At 37.6% G+C, this 18,795-nt stretch overlaps 1 long non-coding RNA gene across 2 annotated transcripts in view; it reads left to right on the top strand.

Annotated features, from left to right (window-relative positions):
- The window catches only part of LOC129420824 (uncharacterized), a 94,553-nt gene that overhangs the window by 70,040 nt on the left and 5,718 nt on the right, over positions 1-18,795 (top strand). The window contains exon 5 of one of the 2 annotated variants that reach the window (XR_008636925.2): positions 13,933-14,576. The exons of the other annotated variant lie outside the window; for it this stretch is intronic. This is a non-coding gene — a long non-coding RNA (uncharacterized lncRNA). Of the gene's footprint in view, positions 1-13,932; positions 14,577-18,795 lie in introns of those variants that run through there. 2 annotated transcript variants of the gene reach the window in all.

The following is an 18,795-nucleotide window of genomic DNA, read 5'->3' as shown; positions in this document are numbered from 1 at the left end:
GAAAGGGGCGGATAAAAGAAACTCCTGGCCACAGAAGTGAGGTGCTGCAAAAATCACACCCATGTTTTTCAGTAAGTCCTTGTGAACCAGAAGTTGCAATCAACTTTACTTCCGTGTTGTGACTTATTTCCAGCTGAAACGGAATATCACATGAGGAAAATGGTGGGCGTGTTTTCCACTGTGCTTTGATTTGATTGGATATAGAAAAGTAGGCATTTCATTCAGAAATTAAATGGAGGGGGCGGAGTTAACGGATGCTCCCGCCCAAGCCATCTATCTGACATCATCAGGGAATGATCCCCAAAAGAAGGCAGAAGTACATTTTCAGATTATGTTTTAGAATTATGAATCAAGTTTATGAATAAATAAATAATGACTTACACGGTAAATTGTGAATAATAAACACTGCAATATAATAAAAAAAATTTTTGTCAGTTTTGATTTTATTGGGACTTTAAAGACTATCTGCTATGTTAGGTGTGAAAGGGGTCATATTATGATTTTTTTAAAGATGTAAACTAAGTCTTTGGTGTTCCCAGAGTGTGTATGTGAAGTTTTAGCTCAAAGTACCCCTATAGATAATTAATTATAGCATGTTAAAATTGACCCTTTGTAGGTGTGAGCAAAATTGTTTTTGGGTGTGTCCTTTAAAATGCAAATGAGTTGATGACATGCAAACACTGATCACAATGATGGTGGTTTGTTGCAATTGACTCTGAATTGTGCTGTCAATTATTTTCTGATAGTAATTCAAATAAACTGAACGACCAAATTTTCAAATGCTTGCAGAGAATGGTTTATCAAAACTAAGTTACTTGGTTGATCTTTTTCACATTTTCTAGGTTGATAGAAGGACTGGAGACCAAATTATAACACTTAAACATAAAAAGTCTGATTTTCATGTTATGACCCCTTTAATGTACCCTTAAATGTACAAGGTATCTACATATCTTAAAGTTTTACATTTAAATTCAGGGTTATAAAAAGTCGTATTTACTTGTTGGATGGTCCATATTTAATAGCACATTTGCCTATTTTACTTTTTCATAAAATAATGAATTAGTTTTATTAAGATTTCAAATAGTTTATTTGTATCTTATGATTTCATTTTAAGGAATTAAGTAAATATTTTCATGAACCCACAAACTCCCTGCAATTTTCTGGTTTGCGTACCCCAGTTTGGGAAACCCTGGCCTATGAGATGTACTGTTAGTATTGTTAGACTTTTTATTGTACATGTTCTTTTTACAGTATGATGCCTTTACCGCAGTTCCATTTTACAGTAAAATACCCTTACTGTAACCTAGTTAAAAAAATATTGCCTTGAAGGGGAATCAAACCCAGGTTGCCTCATAGTAGGTCTGTAACACTACCACAGTGCCACAGAGTCACTTGATAAAAGTTACTCGCTACACTCCCCAAGTAGTCTCTTCTGTCACTCTCCCGACACTCCGAAGAGCGAAATCTTGGTGTCACTAGTGTTTTGAAGTCTTGAGGTCAAATTCAAATCTGGCCAAGCATTTATCCTTAATCCCTTTCTTGTTTCTATCTACAATTCTCAATAAATTATTTACACTGCTGAAAAGCAATTCACATTTTGAAATTTGCTTCACTGCTTAAAGCATAACAAATAAAATGTATTTCATTTCATAGATATATTTTATTTTTCTATTTTATATGCTTTTATAACACTGTTTTAATCAACTACAGTAGCACTACTGCTGTAGTTTTACAGCAGTCTACCGCAAAAACAAAACATACAGTAAATCACTGTGAATTAAATGTTAAGATCCATAATGCAATGCATATTACAGTAATGAACTGGAAAAGAAAATGATGGTATTTTACTGGGCATTTTGTGGTAAGTAACTGTAGAAATTACAGTTAAGTCTAACAGTGTAAGTAGTCCAGTGGATTTCATGGACAGAGTGGGATAGAGTCAAATTCCTGGCCTGAATTGTTGTCCTAGTCGGCCACATCTTCCTATAAATCTTGTTTGTATCAGTTTGGTTAAACTGTATCTGCTTTTTCTCGGAAGTCAGCCCATCAGATCAGATTTTGCGAACAATGATCAGGATGTGGTCGGTCCACCTGAGCTGAGAAAACATGATTTATAAATATGTCCTCATTATAATGTCCTGATTCACATTGCTGTATGATTTCAAAGTGCAAATGTAAACAATACAGAAGAAAAATAAACAAGACAGCATGTGATATTTCACAGAGATCCATCCAATGTGTATTCAACAGAGTACTTTCCATGTAAACAGTCAGTGTGTGTGTGTTTATTTTGTCACCCTGCTGTACACAAACACGCACGTTTCACATGATCGATAGTTCAAGCTCTCACTTCATCAATAACTGTAATTGATTTCTAAGAAACGTATGGCTCTGGCAGTCGACTTCCAACCAGATCCACAGTCCCGGTCTGCAGGGATCAGGTACACTGAACAGACTCCAGCGAGATGCATCCATGCATGCCTCAGACATCGGCCATACAAACCCAATAGAAGACAGGGAAAAGTACCGTCTTGACACCACCCTCTGGAAAAGTAATTATAGTCGTGTACATATTTCGATTTCTGTTTGACTTCTGTACCACTAAGTAACCTTAAAACAGGAAGATACCCCACTCAAAAGTTTCTTAGGAAGAATATCATTAGTTTAACCCGTAGGAAACGTTCGCTGCGGGAAACGTGTTTCTCGAAAACTCTCGTGAATGCAAACAAACTTTGCTTCGCCTTATGTAACTATGTTGACACTCGACCAATCACAAGATGTTGTTTTGACAGAGATGGATAGAAAGAAATAAAAAGCAAAGGGCCAAAGAAACTTTATAGCGGTGAGTGTTTTCAGCTATCCCATGCTTGTACCGTAGATGATCACACACAGAAACAGTAAGAGGGGCATTGCTTGTAATAAATGACCTGCCATACTGCTGTTTCAGGCTGACACACTGGAATAACACTGTACCTTACTCACAGCTGCTCTCCGATCAGATGTTCCCTTGCGTGTGGCGGCCAGACAGCGTCTGTCTACCGTCACGTAGAAACACACACACACACACACACACACACACACACACACACACGTAGGCACACACACGTATGCACGCGCACACACACAGTCAGTGGTTCAAAGACCTCACCTCATCTTTCCTCCACCCTTGTTACCTACCAACTATGGAGATGATAGATTGATGGCACTACGAATGAAACAGACCTTGGTTTGAAATAAACAAGTGCTGCTCCATAGAAGAGGGCAAATTAAGCCTTTTTTGATTTTAATAGATTTTTTTTTAATTTTCTCAAAAGTACACATTTACATCTAAACAGGTCATAATGGTGCCGCAGAGGTACATATTGTTACCAAAGAGTATACATTAGTACCTAAAAAAAGTCTGACCTAAAAAGCTGGGGCATTTAAAAAAAATCATAATATGTACAATTTAGGCAGTGGCGGCCGGTGAAAAAGCATGTTTGGTCAAAAAATAGAAAAGAACGATGAGAAAACAAAATATAAAATGACACGATAAAGAAAGTCGTGCCACAGACACGATCAGCTATTGATAGAAATTCATGCTGGGAAGGATGAAAAAGACATTCGTCTCCAGAGACACGAAAAACAGCGGAAATTTGTGTCATCAAACACGGATAAATGAATCAAAATTTTCGTTACTATAACACGACTTGCCGTGAGACTGGGTTGTATGCGCATACCGTGTCATTTGAAATACGTGCCCGCTGCATACGCGTCGCAAGGCTTCATTATAACAGAGACGATCACATCTTGCAAGACACTTAACACTCTGATTACACATGAGATTAAGCGAATATCTAGCAAACAAGAGCGTCTCTTTTATCATAAACCCTTACGAAGCGTCTGCAAAAGGCATATATTTTGACATGACGCGCAATGCACATAAGTTTACATGACGCATGAAACACATATGTTGATTTATTACTACTGTAATATGTTCCTTTGAGATACTAACATGACGTGTACTTTTTGAAGGGGTATCGCCCCAGTGACAGCTAGGGTATATTTTTTATTTCTGACATGGACATAAACCCAGCTAAAGTCATTTTTTTGTCATTTACTCTTTTCTACATAAAATCATAATGTATTCTGTGAAAATATAACCTTGATATCTTTGATATTGACTGAGTATGATCATGACAAAGATTGAAATCAATGTGAAAGCAAACTTTGATGCTCCTAATATCAGTTTGAGATTTCAGCCTGGATTTTTACAGGGTCACATACAGTTTTTAAAAAAATATTATTTATGCAGATGTTATGTCTTTATATTAAATGACACACTACATACATTTGTACTGTAATAGTGGTCATTTAAAATAAACTAGTAAAAGCCAAAAAATGTGATTTAAATATTTTAATTGTTGGTGACCAGTTACAGGACATTTAATGTGTACTGCACCTCATACCCTGTAAAAGATCTTTGTTGCAATTTTTTTAAGTTTAATTAACTTCAGTTTGCAGTTTATTTCAACCGTCTTGACTAGTGAGAAGCTGCTAAATGAGAAAAAGAAAGTTTAATTAATTCTAAGTTATTTCAACTTTATTCTTACAATATACAGCAACTCAAGAAAGTTGAAATTATTTGGAAATTCAAGTTGATTAAACTTAAAAAAAAATGTTATGTATAACAAGACATCTTTACATTGTACATGCATGCTTATAATCTGTAAGTCTTCATGGTAATATAAAGTCCACTCTGTCAACTACATCTTAATTTATTCATTTTCCCTTATTTCTTTGTTTATTTTTACAACATGTGTATATTTGTTTGCTGCACAATAACACACACGAAATGGAAAGATTTGTTATACAGTTTGATATCTGCTGTTTGGATAGCTCACGGAGCATGAAACGCCACCAGAAGCCCATTAACATGGTACATTTAAACAGTAATGTGACCCCTTCATATTCAGGCCTGTATTTTCAACACTCGTCTGATTGTGACAAATCCGTCATGCAAAAAATAGGCCAAGTAGGGAATTGGACTGCCTTCAAAATCAAGCCATTTCTACGTATTACTCCCTCTCTACGGCCTTTCACCAACATTACCCTCCAATAGCACTTGATGAGTGTAATTTCAGCCTCTAAATCAGATGTGGACAAAAGACGTTCACACACTCGGGTCTTACGTTTATTCCAATGTGCCTATTTACCGATAACTTATAATTTAAATGGCCAAAATAAGTGCATTATGATTAAATAAAATTTTAAAAACACCGTCTCTTGACTATAGGGGCACTTTGTGCGCAAGCGGGCTGTGAGTCTGGGCAGTATAAATAAAAGGAAATTAATTAAAGGTAGGGTGGTTAGTTTGGCGCCATGGAAAGAATACTCAATTTAGTAGTGCATGCCAAAGCCTGAAATGGACGAAATGAAGGTAATCAGTCATTTTTCGCTGCAATTTGACAGTGGGCACACCGTTTTCTGAGGAGGCTGGCTGAGGAGTTTAGACAATTTAGACAAATTGGAAACGTAAACAGGAGGAGGGATCCCGTAATATTTCTCTCAGTTATAGGAATGCAGTATTGATGTATTTAATAAAGTTCTGGTAAGACTGACTTCATCACTGCTTCTCTTCTTTTTAATTCTTCAAAACACGTACAGTAAATACAAAAATGTGACTTCAACTAAAGTAAATATGAAAATAAATAGTTGTAAATATGAGAACACTCCATAGTGTAAAATATTGCATTTTTATTTCTACATACAAATGATAATAATTATTAATTTTTTATATTAAAAAATAATACATGCAGGCTATGATAGTGACAACAGATTATGTAAATGCACAGGATATGGAATATCAACTACCTATATGTAAGGAATAATTGACGATGGCCATTGAATTATTTAAAAATAATGCACACCCAAGTTGGTAATGTGGCACGACGCAAAGCGGAGTTACACCGCAGGTGTGCAAAGGACTGGAGTCTATTATTCTGCTTATACCACGATTACCACAGACATTGCTCTGGTGCTTAGTTTAAGACATTTGACAGGTTAGTTGTGCACATTTATCGAAAAATGATGCATACCCATGCAACATTTCTCAACCAATCAGAATAAAACATTCAACAGCTCTGTGGTAAACGTCAAATCCCAAAATGTTTTTTTAAACCCCACCTTCAAACTTAGCCTTCATATGCTGGACCCTGATATCTACAGGCACTGAGAAAGCTGTTACAGTACATTCATACAGCAAGGAAGATGCAGATTGTGTGTAATATTCTTACCAAATAAGCCCCAAATATACCACAGAAATGTTATTTTGAATACACATTTGCTCTACAGTATGTAATGCTTATGTACTTTTCATTGCATTACTGCAAATTTCCTATGCATGTTGCATTTCTGTTGACTCTCTATGAATACCAGACAATATTACATAAATAAGAATACAAGGTATTATTGCAAATTATATTGCTCATAAAAGGATTTTAAGAAATCAGGACCTGACACTGAAGGGGCTTATTTTACGATAAGAACCGGCTGCCCTCATTACACGGCTATTTACTTCATAAGTAAGGTAAGTAGTGATAGACCAATATATCGACCGGCCGATATATATCGGGCCGATTTTTGCGCATTTTGTATGGGCATTGGCTGATACGTGGCTGCTGTGTTCGCCGATTTTTTCCGGCATATTTACAGACAGAGTGCTGGAAGCCGCAAGCGATTGCAGGTCATGTGACTAAAAACAACCAACCTTTCCATGACAACATTGAAAGCTAGTAGTAGTAAAGTGCTGGAAATCATCCTTTGCTGATAGTTCCTCGTCATTGTGGAGAGTGCAGTTCATGGTTCCATAGCACCCTCACCTGTTTTTACAATTTGTTAAATATAGTTTTTTTTTAAAGTTCAGTAAATGTTACTTTTTTAAATTGAGACTTGTACCATTCGGCATCATCGTGTCATTTTTATGATGTAAATTGAGTGAGCAAAAGCAGTACCGGCTCCAAATATCGGCTTAAGAAAATCGGCAGCCTGTATCAGTCATCCGCTAAGGCTGATCCAACAAAAATCGGTATCGGCACTAAAAAATCCAAATCGATCGATCCCAGGAACATTAAATATTAACTTGAAATATTTTATGAGCTATTTTTTAACGAATGCAGACCTACTTACGGTTTTAAGATGAGACATTCAAATGTCACAAACACGCTATTTGGTTTAATCATATGCAAATATAATGTCATATATGTTATTAAAAGACATATTTAATTTTTGTATATTAGATTGTACCTGTCAAAATTATTTGCAGCACCCAGGTTATTCGTTTTTAGCGATTTTTATCTGGGAATAAAAAACCTGCAAATGTCGCAACTGGCCAATAAGAGTCAAGCATTCCAACAAGCCTTGTTCTAAATCTATATTATGTGCACAATTTCAAGTTCATCTGCGGTTTAGAGATTTCATGTCAGAAAGTGAGGCGTAGTCTACACATGTTTTATGTGCTTTTGGTAAGGTATAGGTGTAATTGCAATTTAAGGACACCGCACAGATAAAGATAAACATTCTGAATTTGGGCTGATTTTCCCGCTTGCAAAAATCCTGGGTATAGACCTGATCATCTTTGTGCTTGAATTCATTATCTTATCAGATTTTCCTGTGGTGTGTGGTGTGTTTAGAGTGAATGAATCTGCTCGGAAGCATCTCGGAGGCACTGAATATTTACGATCAGTAATCCTGTTGTGTGGGGCGAAATGCGCATACATGCTATAGATTGTCACGAAAAACAAAATGGACATCAGATAGACATCAGAGATCTAAAATGCAGTGCAAAATAGGGGTGTAACGGTTCGAATTACTCACGGTTCGGTGCGTATCACGGTTTAAGGGTCACGGTTTCGGTACACTTTGGTCACAAGAGGCTTCTTTACAAAAATAAAAACCTAATCGTTTTTAACCTCTGTCAAAATTAACATTTTCACTTAACTTGTATTATTTTACATGTACCAACTTTACTGTGCACTTCAAAATGACACTTTTGTCCACGTTTTCTTGAGCATCGCTGCTGCAGTAGACTTAAATGAGGCTGTCAGTGCCTCTATTAGCGTCTTTTCTCCTTCACTTGCCGCGCTAAACGGTCCGCGCCACACACAAACGCACACACCAACACGTAAGGAGGAACTATGAGGTTGGCAACAGATTTGCATACTACGAGTTGATTGGACAGGTACTCTCACGTAAACACACACAGAGCTTATTCAGAACCAAACATTAGCGGTTTTATGAGTTGTTTTTTTCACCAAACTATATTATAAATGCGTGGTCGAATCAAACACGGTGCACTGTGATGCACGTGCGTCCCGAACCGTGGGAGGAAAACGGGACGATTCGATTCTTTACTGAGAACCCTTACACCCCTAGTGCAAAGTATTATTTACTTCTTTATGCCCGTCGTCCATCATGTCGATCTCACGTTTGACCACGACAGACTCTGAATCTGAGAATCTGAAGGTGTTTGGCCCTAGCTTTTGGATGGTCTCTATGCCACATTTTATAAATGAGGCCCCTGAAGTCTGGTTGCTTGTCTGTCATGGAGTCAGATGAAGCGGGTCCTAATGCAATAAAACACAGGCCTACAATTATGAAAAAACCCATATGTACTTTCTTAAAATGTCATTACATTCATATAAATAAATAAATGTCTTCTAAAATTTGCTTGTCATAAAAAAAGACACTTCTACTCCAAGCCTTTCATAACATCTTCAGCCTTACTATAATGTGTGAATCAATCTCCAACTTTTCACTCAATCCCCACTAAAACTTAACACCATCTTTTCTCTTTTCCACACATTCTGCTACAGCTGTCAGTCTAAGTTGAGTTCTCCGCTCATCAAATCGACTTTGATTGGCTGTTCTGAGTGCAGGTGTGGGAGGGTCATACATGGAATGGATTTTGTCTATGCACCCATGGAGCGTATCCAGAACGTCTGGGCAGACGTCGGTCAGCTGACGTGAGGAGAGAGATCGTGTGATAGGGAAATGCCACAGCGATCCAGTTTCACCAGGCCGACAACACGTGACACCTCCGGTATACGAGAAGGGGTTTTATGTGATTTATATATTTGTTTCTGGCACAACTATGCATAGTCTAGATATTATAGCATTACTGAGTCTGATACATTGTTGAATTCTGCAGACAGAGATTTGGGGAAAAATCAAACAGTAAATGAAGCGAAATGGCAACTGCGTCTTAAATCTGATGAGATCTACCCTAAAATGCCTTTTAGATTTCTTGCAATAACAAACATGGGGCAGTGGGCCCATTACCAGCAGCTTAGGACCCAGACGTACCAATATCTCATATTTTGGCGAATTGTAACCGCTAACTCCCATGATCACCTCTTTGAGACTGATCACTCGTGACTGGACCTCTCTCAACTTCAAACCCACACTGGCTCTACATTACAGTACACAGCGATGGAGAAACACCAGCCTTTCTGCAGGCCTGGAAGCAATACAGATGACCCGGGTATGATACCAGCAAGGCCCCACAAACATAAAGACCGTAAGCCCTTAACCATCACAATTTGTTGGGGTGAAGGTGGAGAAATGGTATCAATCAATACCAGGGAGGTTTTGGTTCAGAATGTACGCATTCACTGTGAAAGCGTGCTTATGGGCACAAGGGGGGCTTGTATTTTTCTAATGGGGGGTTTGTTGAATTTAAGGCCTGTGAGTGACTAGACTCTGACAGGTTTGGAGACTGACACCTTCACTTTTCTCTGACAGGCGAGTGAAAATAGCAAGCAGTACCCCACGATTCGCAGCGGTTGCTATGGAGACAGGCATGGCCGGAAAGTGTATTCTTGCACATGTGTTAACTCACGTATGATATTTATATTTTGTTCATATTTGTGATTGGTGGATCAGTGGAACAAAGTTAATTGTGTATAAGTCATACAGTAGCTGATCTTATACTGTATACCAGTGGCCTCCAACACGGTGATCGGGATCACCAGGTTGTCCGCATGGAGTCTGTGAGTTGCCCGCCAAAGCACATTCTATTAATAGCATTAATTTTAATATTTATTAAAAAGCTTAGCTTATTTTGTGTATGTTAACATTTTAAACAATGATAAAACATATAAACAAGTAAAACATAAAAGAGGAGACCATATTAAAAAAAAGTTGTATTTATTGTGCTAGCCCTTGCTCACAAAAAGGTTGGAGACTGCTGCTGTATACAATAAGGCTGCATTAAATATCTTAAAGCTGTTAAACACTCCTTGGACTGAATACAGATAAACCATATTTGCTACTGACAAATTCATTCCGTCTGTGCCAGTTTTGATTGTAATGCATACTTAGAGTATTATGTAATGGCTGGGTGTGTCATTATTACTGCATTTGCAATTATTAGCAGCCAAAAGCATTACCATTACAAGCACTGCTATTAGAATTAACATAACTTAATAAAGTCATATACTTGGAAATTAATTTTATTGCACAGCCAAGTTTTGCATAATGTTAGATACAGTATAAAACAACATGTTCTTACTTTTATGACAAAAATACTGATACTGACTGTAGACAGACATCATCTATCTAAAAAAACACCTTATAAAATGGCTCGTTCTGGTTCTTCATTCTGATTGGTTGAAACGTGTTCTAAGCCGTGATAAAATACACCGGTAACCCCACGGTTCAGACCGCATCACAAGTATCACTGTGCCACTGTTGCTGCGTACTGATTTATGAAAATAAACACCACAGTCTTTAATGACAGGTAAAACTTTCGGCTGCTTTGAAGCTCATAACAACTCAATGGACGGAAAAGCCGTTTCTTTATATTACCGTTTCTTGGTCACAAAGTGTAGTTTTAAGAATAGTTCAGTCGAGAATGTATATGTATTATATTTAAATCTGCAGTCGATTAGTAAAGATAGCGCCTGTTTGAACGTTTGCTTAGTGAGATTCGGTACAAATGAGAACCAAAGCATGAGCGGACATCAGTGTTCACTTGCCCCGCTGACCACCACCCTCTCTGGGGTACATCTCTGACAGGGATTCCCTGGCTCTCATGTTGGCCATGTTTGTTTATGATCGTCAAAATGAGATCAAATCAGCAGTATTTGGTGTCATGATCAAACTATTACTTGTCATATTTAGTGTCTTTTGTGTTGTTATTGTTTTGGCGCGAGGTAAAAGTGAATAAAACTATACTTATATAACGTTACTCTTGTTTTCTCATTTATTCTTAACGTGATACGAGCACTCGATTATTATTATTAAACTTTGTTCTTGTCAGTACTATATAAAACGTTTTTTTATAAGTGTCAGAGAGATGTTTTTGCATGCTGCTTATAAATATATCAGTGGCGATATCTTATAACATGTTTTAATAGTCACGTCACGATAAAGTAAATGATCAATGTCCACATTTAAAAGCTGCGGTGCTTACCTGCAGTTCCACGGTGTTTTCGCGTTCTGATAAAAGATATAGCTCCAGAAAAAAACGAGTGTTTATATTCCTCTTTCCAAGTGTTAATCGTCCAGACGATGTGACAAGACATTTCTCCCATTAATTTTAACGTACCATCCAAGAGCGCTGATCTTTGACGGAATAATAACTTCCGATTGGGGATTCACAGACTGATTTATGAGCTAGTGAACTAATGAGAGACACGGAGAGTCTTTAAAAACACGGCGTCTTTGTTTTTCCATTCAGAGATGAGCCTGCGTAGGACCTCCATTCACTAGGTGGCGGAATGATCCGAAAGGTGAAGCGGTTACAGTGCCGTTATCAGCACAATATCGCATAGCTCTTAGCCAATCAGATTCGAGAACCAGAAAGAACTGTTGTATAATGTGAATTATTGCACTAAATGAAAACACTAAAGATGTATTTAAGCATCTGTGTACCACAAGCCTTTAGCACTATAATTTCAGTTATTTGGACAAGACAGTAAACATTTGCAAAACACTAAAGATGCAACTAGAAACATTGCAAATGATAAACATTCGGTTTGTATTTGAATGAAAGCCACAAAGTCACTCTTCACTGTCCTTTCTGAATAAAGGTGAAAGGCTCCAAAATATAGTCAATATCCCAAATATATATATATTCAGTAAACCTCATTAAAAACTTTTGCAGCTCGACAAATGAAATCTAAAGTATTCAGGCCATCGTTCATTTAATTCATCCTATAGTATATATAAAGAGTTTTTTTCCGATAAATGCCACTTTTTTATTGTTTCCACCAAAATCAATATTGTATCAGGTTGGTATTAAAAAAGTAAATTCTTAATTTTATGCAAAATCCAATATCCACTGTGTTATCTTTTCTCCATTTTTTCCAAAACGCAATAAACGACACTCCTCCCTCTCTGCAGAATGCAATAAATCCGCTCAACCAATCACAGCGCACCATTCCACACATTGTAAACAACAATGGCGGCGCTTTGAATACACACAGAAGTCTAGTTTTCCTCCTCTACTTTGTACTTCGTGATCAACAATCAAACAAAAACAAAATAATACTTTTGATGGCATTGATAAACCTGTGGTGGTTTTCTGTGGCGGGGAAGAAACACAAGGGACGGAAAAATGCCGGCTGTTGCTTGTTCTCCCAACAGCATCAAGCTTTTGTCATGCTAACAGATTGACCCCAGGGGATCTTATGATAAACGTTCCACTATTTTACTCGAAGCCAACGAAAATCAAGCAGGACCAAACATTTTTACAGTTGATGAAAGTTCAGTGACGACGTCCCAAGAATGACAGCAGCAATGACAGTGTTGTTTGATTATTGTCATTAATGTTTATTTTTTTAATCAGTGTATACCACTAGTCAACTAAATGAATATAACATGGCAAAGATGAATGCACATTTATATATTGATTCAACAGATTTATAGCATTTTGAAAAAAAAAAACTTGGATTGTCATGGATTTATTGCATTTTTTGGAATCAAACTCTATAAATATAAATACATGCAGAGAGTATTCGGTCAATACACTGTTCAAATTTTTTTACCAAGGGATCCTTCCGATTTTTCCTGTCAAGCCAACATGGAAGTGAGTTAGAGACTGATCACACCAAGCGCTTAAATGCTCGAAAATGCACGGTGCGTTGTGAGGCAACCACTTTATCAAGTGTAGTGCAAGTGTTTGTGAAATTGAGTTTGTTACATGTTTGCTACAAATGTACAAGCAGAAGACATTTGCTCTGACCTTGATCAAGGGAAAGAGGTGCACAAACACGCAGGAGATGCTTGTTCCAAGCAACTGAAAACTTCTGTCACAGAACGAAAGCCCTACCTCTCCCCTCATTTAACGCAAATGACATCGGATGCTTTTCCACTCAGAGTGCTCCTGCAAAAACGCATGGCACAACCCTCACTGCCCATCGAAAACCATTCGAAAAAGGCACCTGCCACAAATGCATTCTGTGTGACTAAAGCACTGTGACGCGCTACCAAGACGGCAACTTTGGCCTTCAAAAATGCTCTTCAGAAACCTATGGGTGACATCACAGACACCTTGTCCATATTTTACTTGTTTTTGACAAAGGTGGCGTTTAGAGGATTTTGCATATAAGCTCCTCATATGATATTGTTTAGAAATGATAGCCTTATTTATTATCAAAGTATAAATGCCAATTTGCTGTGAAAATGCTGTTCAGAGTAACTTCAGTGTCTACAAAGTGGTGCCCCACGATTCCTAGCTTAGTGTTGGGGCAAGAACCTGTTGTAGGCTACATAAGGTAAAGTTATTAAAATACATAATTGGTGTTCTCATAATGATGTCACTGACCTGATTGATTGCAACTGGCCAACCAAATGCCATGTCCAATCATTATAGCAGTTTACTTTGGTATTGTGAGCCAGACACATTTCTGTTAAATATACACAAACGGTTTTTTTTTTTTTTTTTCGCAGAAGGGGGCATAATGAGAGGCTTCCAGGTGCAAGTACCCAGACTGTGTCCGCAGATCTCCGCTCTGTAACCTTTGGGACATGTTCTCGGTGTTGCAAGGACTCGCAATCGACACAAATGGAAATATTTTTCCAATTTGTATATTTATGGTGGCAAAACCTAAAGGGTCCAGCTTGGTAATTAGAACTACTAAGTACTTCATGATGTAGAGTCGGCCATGTTGCATTGTAATGAAGCATGGAGTTACTACTGTTCCTTCTTGCTGATAGTTTATTTGATTTCTTTATTGTAATTAAAGTCAGATGGGCCAGTGTTTACACCAGTTCAAATCAGTGACATGTTTTCTAATTAGCAGCAAATGGGCTCGGAGGAAAAGCGCACGTTTTTCTTCTCCGCGCTGGTTCACAAATCAAACTTCCCATTTATTTTCATTAAAAGTGTTCGGCAGTGTCTGGGTACACGTTTTTGCGGTTTCCACAGGTCTGTTGCTGTTAGCAATTACAGTGTATCACTGTGGTTTCATTATGTAGCACCTCAATTCTTTGGCTTCATGCCTAATAATGCCCACCTAGCAAAATGGGACATGTTAGTTTCCAGCCAGACATTTTAAAGTCATGCTTACAGGATAAGGGATATGTGCGTATGTATATCCTGTAGATCGGCCTTTTTAAAAGTCCCACATTCCATTGTGATTTACTACATTTTTAGTGCTGCTTTTGGACATTATCCCTTTTCCTTTCTTTATTTCTTCTTTTTCTTCTTTTCCAAGTGTGACTTTTATGAGGGGAATTAAACGTGAATGGGAACAAAACTTAGCAAGTTCTATAACATTATTCAGAAAGCTATGGGAAAAAGAAAGAGACAAAAGTTTCTTTTTATCATCGGTCGCTGTCACTATTTGATGGGGCCTCAGTATTGTCGTATAAATGAGCTCATTATAGAGCTCCTGAGGTCAAAGATCAAATGTGTGGGAGGGTGTGAAAGGAACAGGAAGTAGGAAGGTCAGGTGTGAGTTGTGGGATGGGGGTCTGTGAACTTACATTTTTCCAAAATCCCTTTCTGTACCACAATGCGCATGAGAAATGCATCTGAAGGTATGTTTTCATGTATTGCAATTGTATTAATATGGTTATCACTTTAATTAATAAGAACATTTTAAAAGAACGCAATTCATATCAAGTTGATTCTTTTGACTATTTACATTGTTGCAAAGCTGATCAAAAACAAAAAACAAAAAAGAAAACACTCTGGAACAAACAGACAATAAATATAGATATAGCGATGATAATAAAAAAGGAAAATTGGACGCAGAATACATATCGCAAATCTTCCAGATGATTAACAATAGCAAAACTATGTCTAAGAAAATATGTCTATTCATTATATTCATAGCTGCATTGGGTATGTTTGTCAAATGTGACCACAAAACCAGTCATAAGTCGCACGGGTATATTTGTAGCAATAGCCTACAATATATTGTATGGGTCAAAGTGATTAAGTAAAAATCGTGCCGCATGAAGATATTTTGAAAATTTCCAATGGTGAATATGGATAATAAAATGTATTTACCATTAGTAATATATGTTGTTAAGGACTTCATTTGGACAACTGCAAATGTGATTTTATTGGTATTTAAATTTTTTGCACCCTCCGTTTGCAATATTATGTCATATTTTCCCAATGGCACCACATTGAGCCAATCACCAAAGCTGTTAAATGACATGTGATAGATCATTGTAAAAATCATGACAATTCTGATTGGCTGATGATATCACAAGACCCAAATCACTCTCACACTTTTGAAAAGTTTATGCATACTTTTAAATGGCCTCTACTATACAAGAACCACATGGTTTAGTCATGACATCTACAGTATGGTCGGGTTGCGATTTTGGCGTTTTCTTGTGGTCTTGTGAATTTTGAGTAATCCATGATTAAATGTAGATCTATCAACTACCCGGTTAAAATCTAAGCAGATTTTTCACACAATAAACCAGACAACTGACCGTAGATCAGTGGTAGAGCGTGAGCCAATGAGAGCAATAAAACTTCCTCAATGCAGCCACACTGATCGTGGGCAGTGCAGGGTGGTGTTGGCGATAAATTATGCCTGAAGTGTGAGAAACAGCCAGCACCAGACAGATCGACCTTCTACAATACATTTCCGATTACTCCTTAAGTTTTCCTATGTCTCCTTCAATCACTATTTTCAACCAACGTGATGACTGTTGTTAAGGGAAATTGCCTTATTTTGAGAATATGCTGTTAACAGTCACACTGTAGGTTTGAATGCACATTTGTTTTCTTCATTCAATTAGCAAAAAAATGTACAGTGTGTCTTTAACAGTAAATTCTTCACTTTTGCCTGCTCTGTTTTTTGTGTTTTATCATCATGCTTTCCTCAATCTTGGCATCGAATGCTCTTATTAGGGATTGCGCATGAGACCGGTTTCAATATGGCCACAGTGGGTGCACCAGTGCCAGCACAAATGAGCTGTGTGAAAGCCCTCATTTATCAAAAGTGGGAAGCACAGTGATCAGACCTCATGCTTTGGCGTAACTCCAAATGTTTTACATTTATTTTATTTATTTTTGTATGCATTTGAATGTATTTGTTTATATTTATAAAACCTTTCTTGACAATTACATTTCAAAGTTGACAGAATGGTGTGCAACAGTATTAAGGATAATATTGTAAATGGGGCAATTGTGTTGTTTGTTAAAGATTACAAAGACTTAATACAGTTTTAACGATTGATGTTTACTACGTTCCAGTAGCTCAACTAGTAGAGCATTGCGTGAGGTCATGGGTTTGATCTCCATGGAGCACACACAAGCTTCAATGCACAGTATATTGCTTTGGATAAAAGCATCTGCCAGATGCATACTGTACATGTACCAATATAGCTTCAAGCCATCATTTGTCTCTTCTTTGTAATTTGTTATCAGCTGCTCAAGCCAGACAATAATTCAGAGCGGTTAACTTTTTAAACAATCAGATGACCACAAAAAGCTTTCCCACTGCAGTGTAACGAATGCTGACACAGAACATAATATTTCCAAAAGAGACATTCAGCAGACTTTGGTCTAGAGAGACCTCAGCTCCATGAAATTAACCACTAACGTGCCATGCCAACCAAAGAACAGCCGAACCTTTCACTTCATTGGCTGTTGTTGGTCTAAAAAAACGTCGGAATAATGTTTTTACTAAAAGTTGTTGTATGGATGAAGTACATTTTCCATCTTTCTCAATCCATAAATATATATCGCATGTAGCCTTTATTTACGTATAGGAAGAGGGAAAGCACAAATAAAGACATGCTTGTGTTCAATACCGCTTTCTGTACTGGTGGGCCAAAAACATTTTGACAAGTTCCATGACTGTATGTTGCTATATGCTTCTGCAATTGTGAACCTATTTGCCCCAGTGCAGCGCAATGTTAAAAATTGGGGCTTAAATTGACAGCTAAAGAAAGCAAACACAACACTTCCATAATCATCTGGCTTTAGAAGACAGAAATGTGAAAATACTCATGTAATGGTCAAATAAAATATAATATTATTGTTATTTTTAAAATGTCCATTTACTATAAAAATACAGTATATCACTGTAAAAAAAATTCGTTTCAACTTTGTGCCAACGTTATCTTATGGCAATTCGTACATATTTTATGAGGTGGCTAAAGCTGCATTCAGACTAGCAGCGACTAGCAGTAGCAGAGCAGCGCGATCCAGAGTCCTGCACGGGTCCATTTTTGGAGACCCGCTCCCACCCCTAACCCGGAAAAGTTCAGCACCAGATCCAACCCGTCACCCGTGATAATATCAAAATTGAATCTGCACCTGCCCACACCCGTTAATATTTGGCCCGTCACCTGACCTGTACCCGCACACACATAAATCACACATGCTAAAATCATTCCAATTAAAGTGCTTTATTTTTTATCTCGTACCTCTCTCAACATCACAACAGCGTCATGAATGGGCTAATGAAACAGGCGAAAGTGCGCTTTGTTTTGCGCCATTCAAGTACCATCGGCACCTAAATAGGCTATTAATGAAAAAAAGAACAAGAAAAAAAAATACAACCTACCTACACAACCCCTGCTGTGCTCCTACAAGTCTCGAAATGCTTTCTAAGAGAAGACGTTCCCAGCTACCGTTATCAACGGCAAAACTTTATGTCATATGTTGCATGTATAATGGTAATTTAGACATACAAATATTGCACATATTTTTATTTGCACTACTACCTGCCGCACTGAGTTAATTAGACACTTTTATGCGGTTATCTGTGCGTACCCGCAGGTAACCAACCTGTTGCAGAACTTTGACGTGATCTCACTGATTTCAATAGAAGTTTGGTGACACAGACGACAGTGACCGTTGGCCACTAGATGGGGCCTGTCCGGTCACACGACCAAGTTGAGAACTGTTTAACTTTATACAAATTATAAGCAACTTTCGGGAGTGACTACCAATGAGAACGAAGCAGTGGAGTTCACGTCATCCGTATCTCCCGTCAACACCTTTTTTGAAAGAGACGAGCGACACACAGCGACAAAGTCACTTATAATGTGAATGTACCTTACTTCGTATTCATTTGTGCGGCCACATTCGCACATTTTTGTACTATTTGCATTTGCCCCTGTGATGTTAGAGGTTAGGGGCAGGGTTAGGGGTGGGGTTTCATTATTGTTTTTTTTATGATAATCATGCGTTTTGGCATCGTATAAATTCATATTATTTAGTCAACTAGTAAAATATCTATGAATTCTCGTGAGATCAGGCTGTTTGTGTGGCCTTAAAAGGACATTCCATTTTTTTTGAAAATATGCTCATTTTCCAGCTCCTCGAGAGTGAAA

The sequence above is a fragment of the Misgurnus anguillicaudatus genome, chromosome 4, assembly GCF_027580225.2.
Source record: "Misgurnus anguillicaudatus chromosome 4, ASM2758022v2, whole genome shotgun sequence".
Lineage (NCBI taxonomy): Eukaryota > Metazoa > Chordata > Actinopteri > Cypriniformes > Cobitidae > Misgurnus > Misgurnus anguillicaudatus.
Note: the sequence above shows the minus strand (reverse complement) of the source record. Positions and strands in the feature narration are given on the sequence as shown.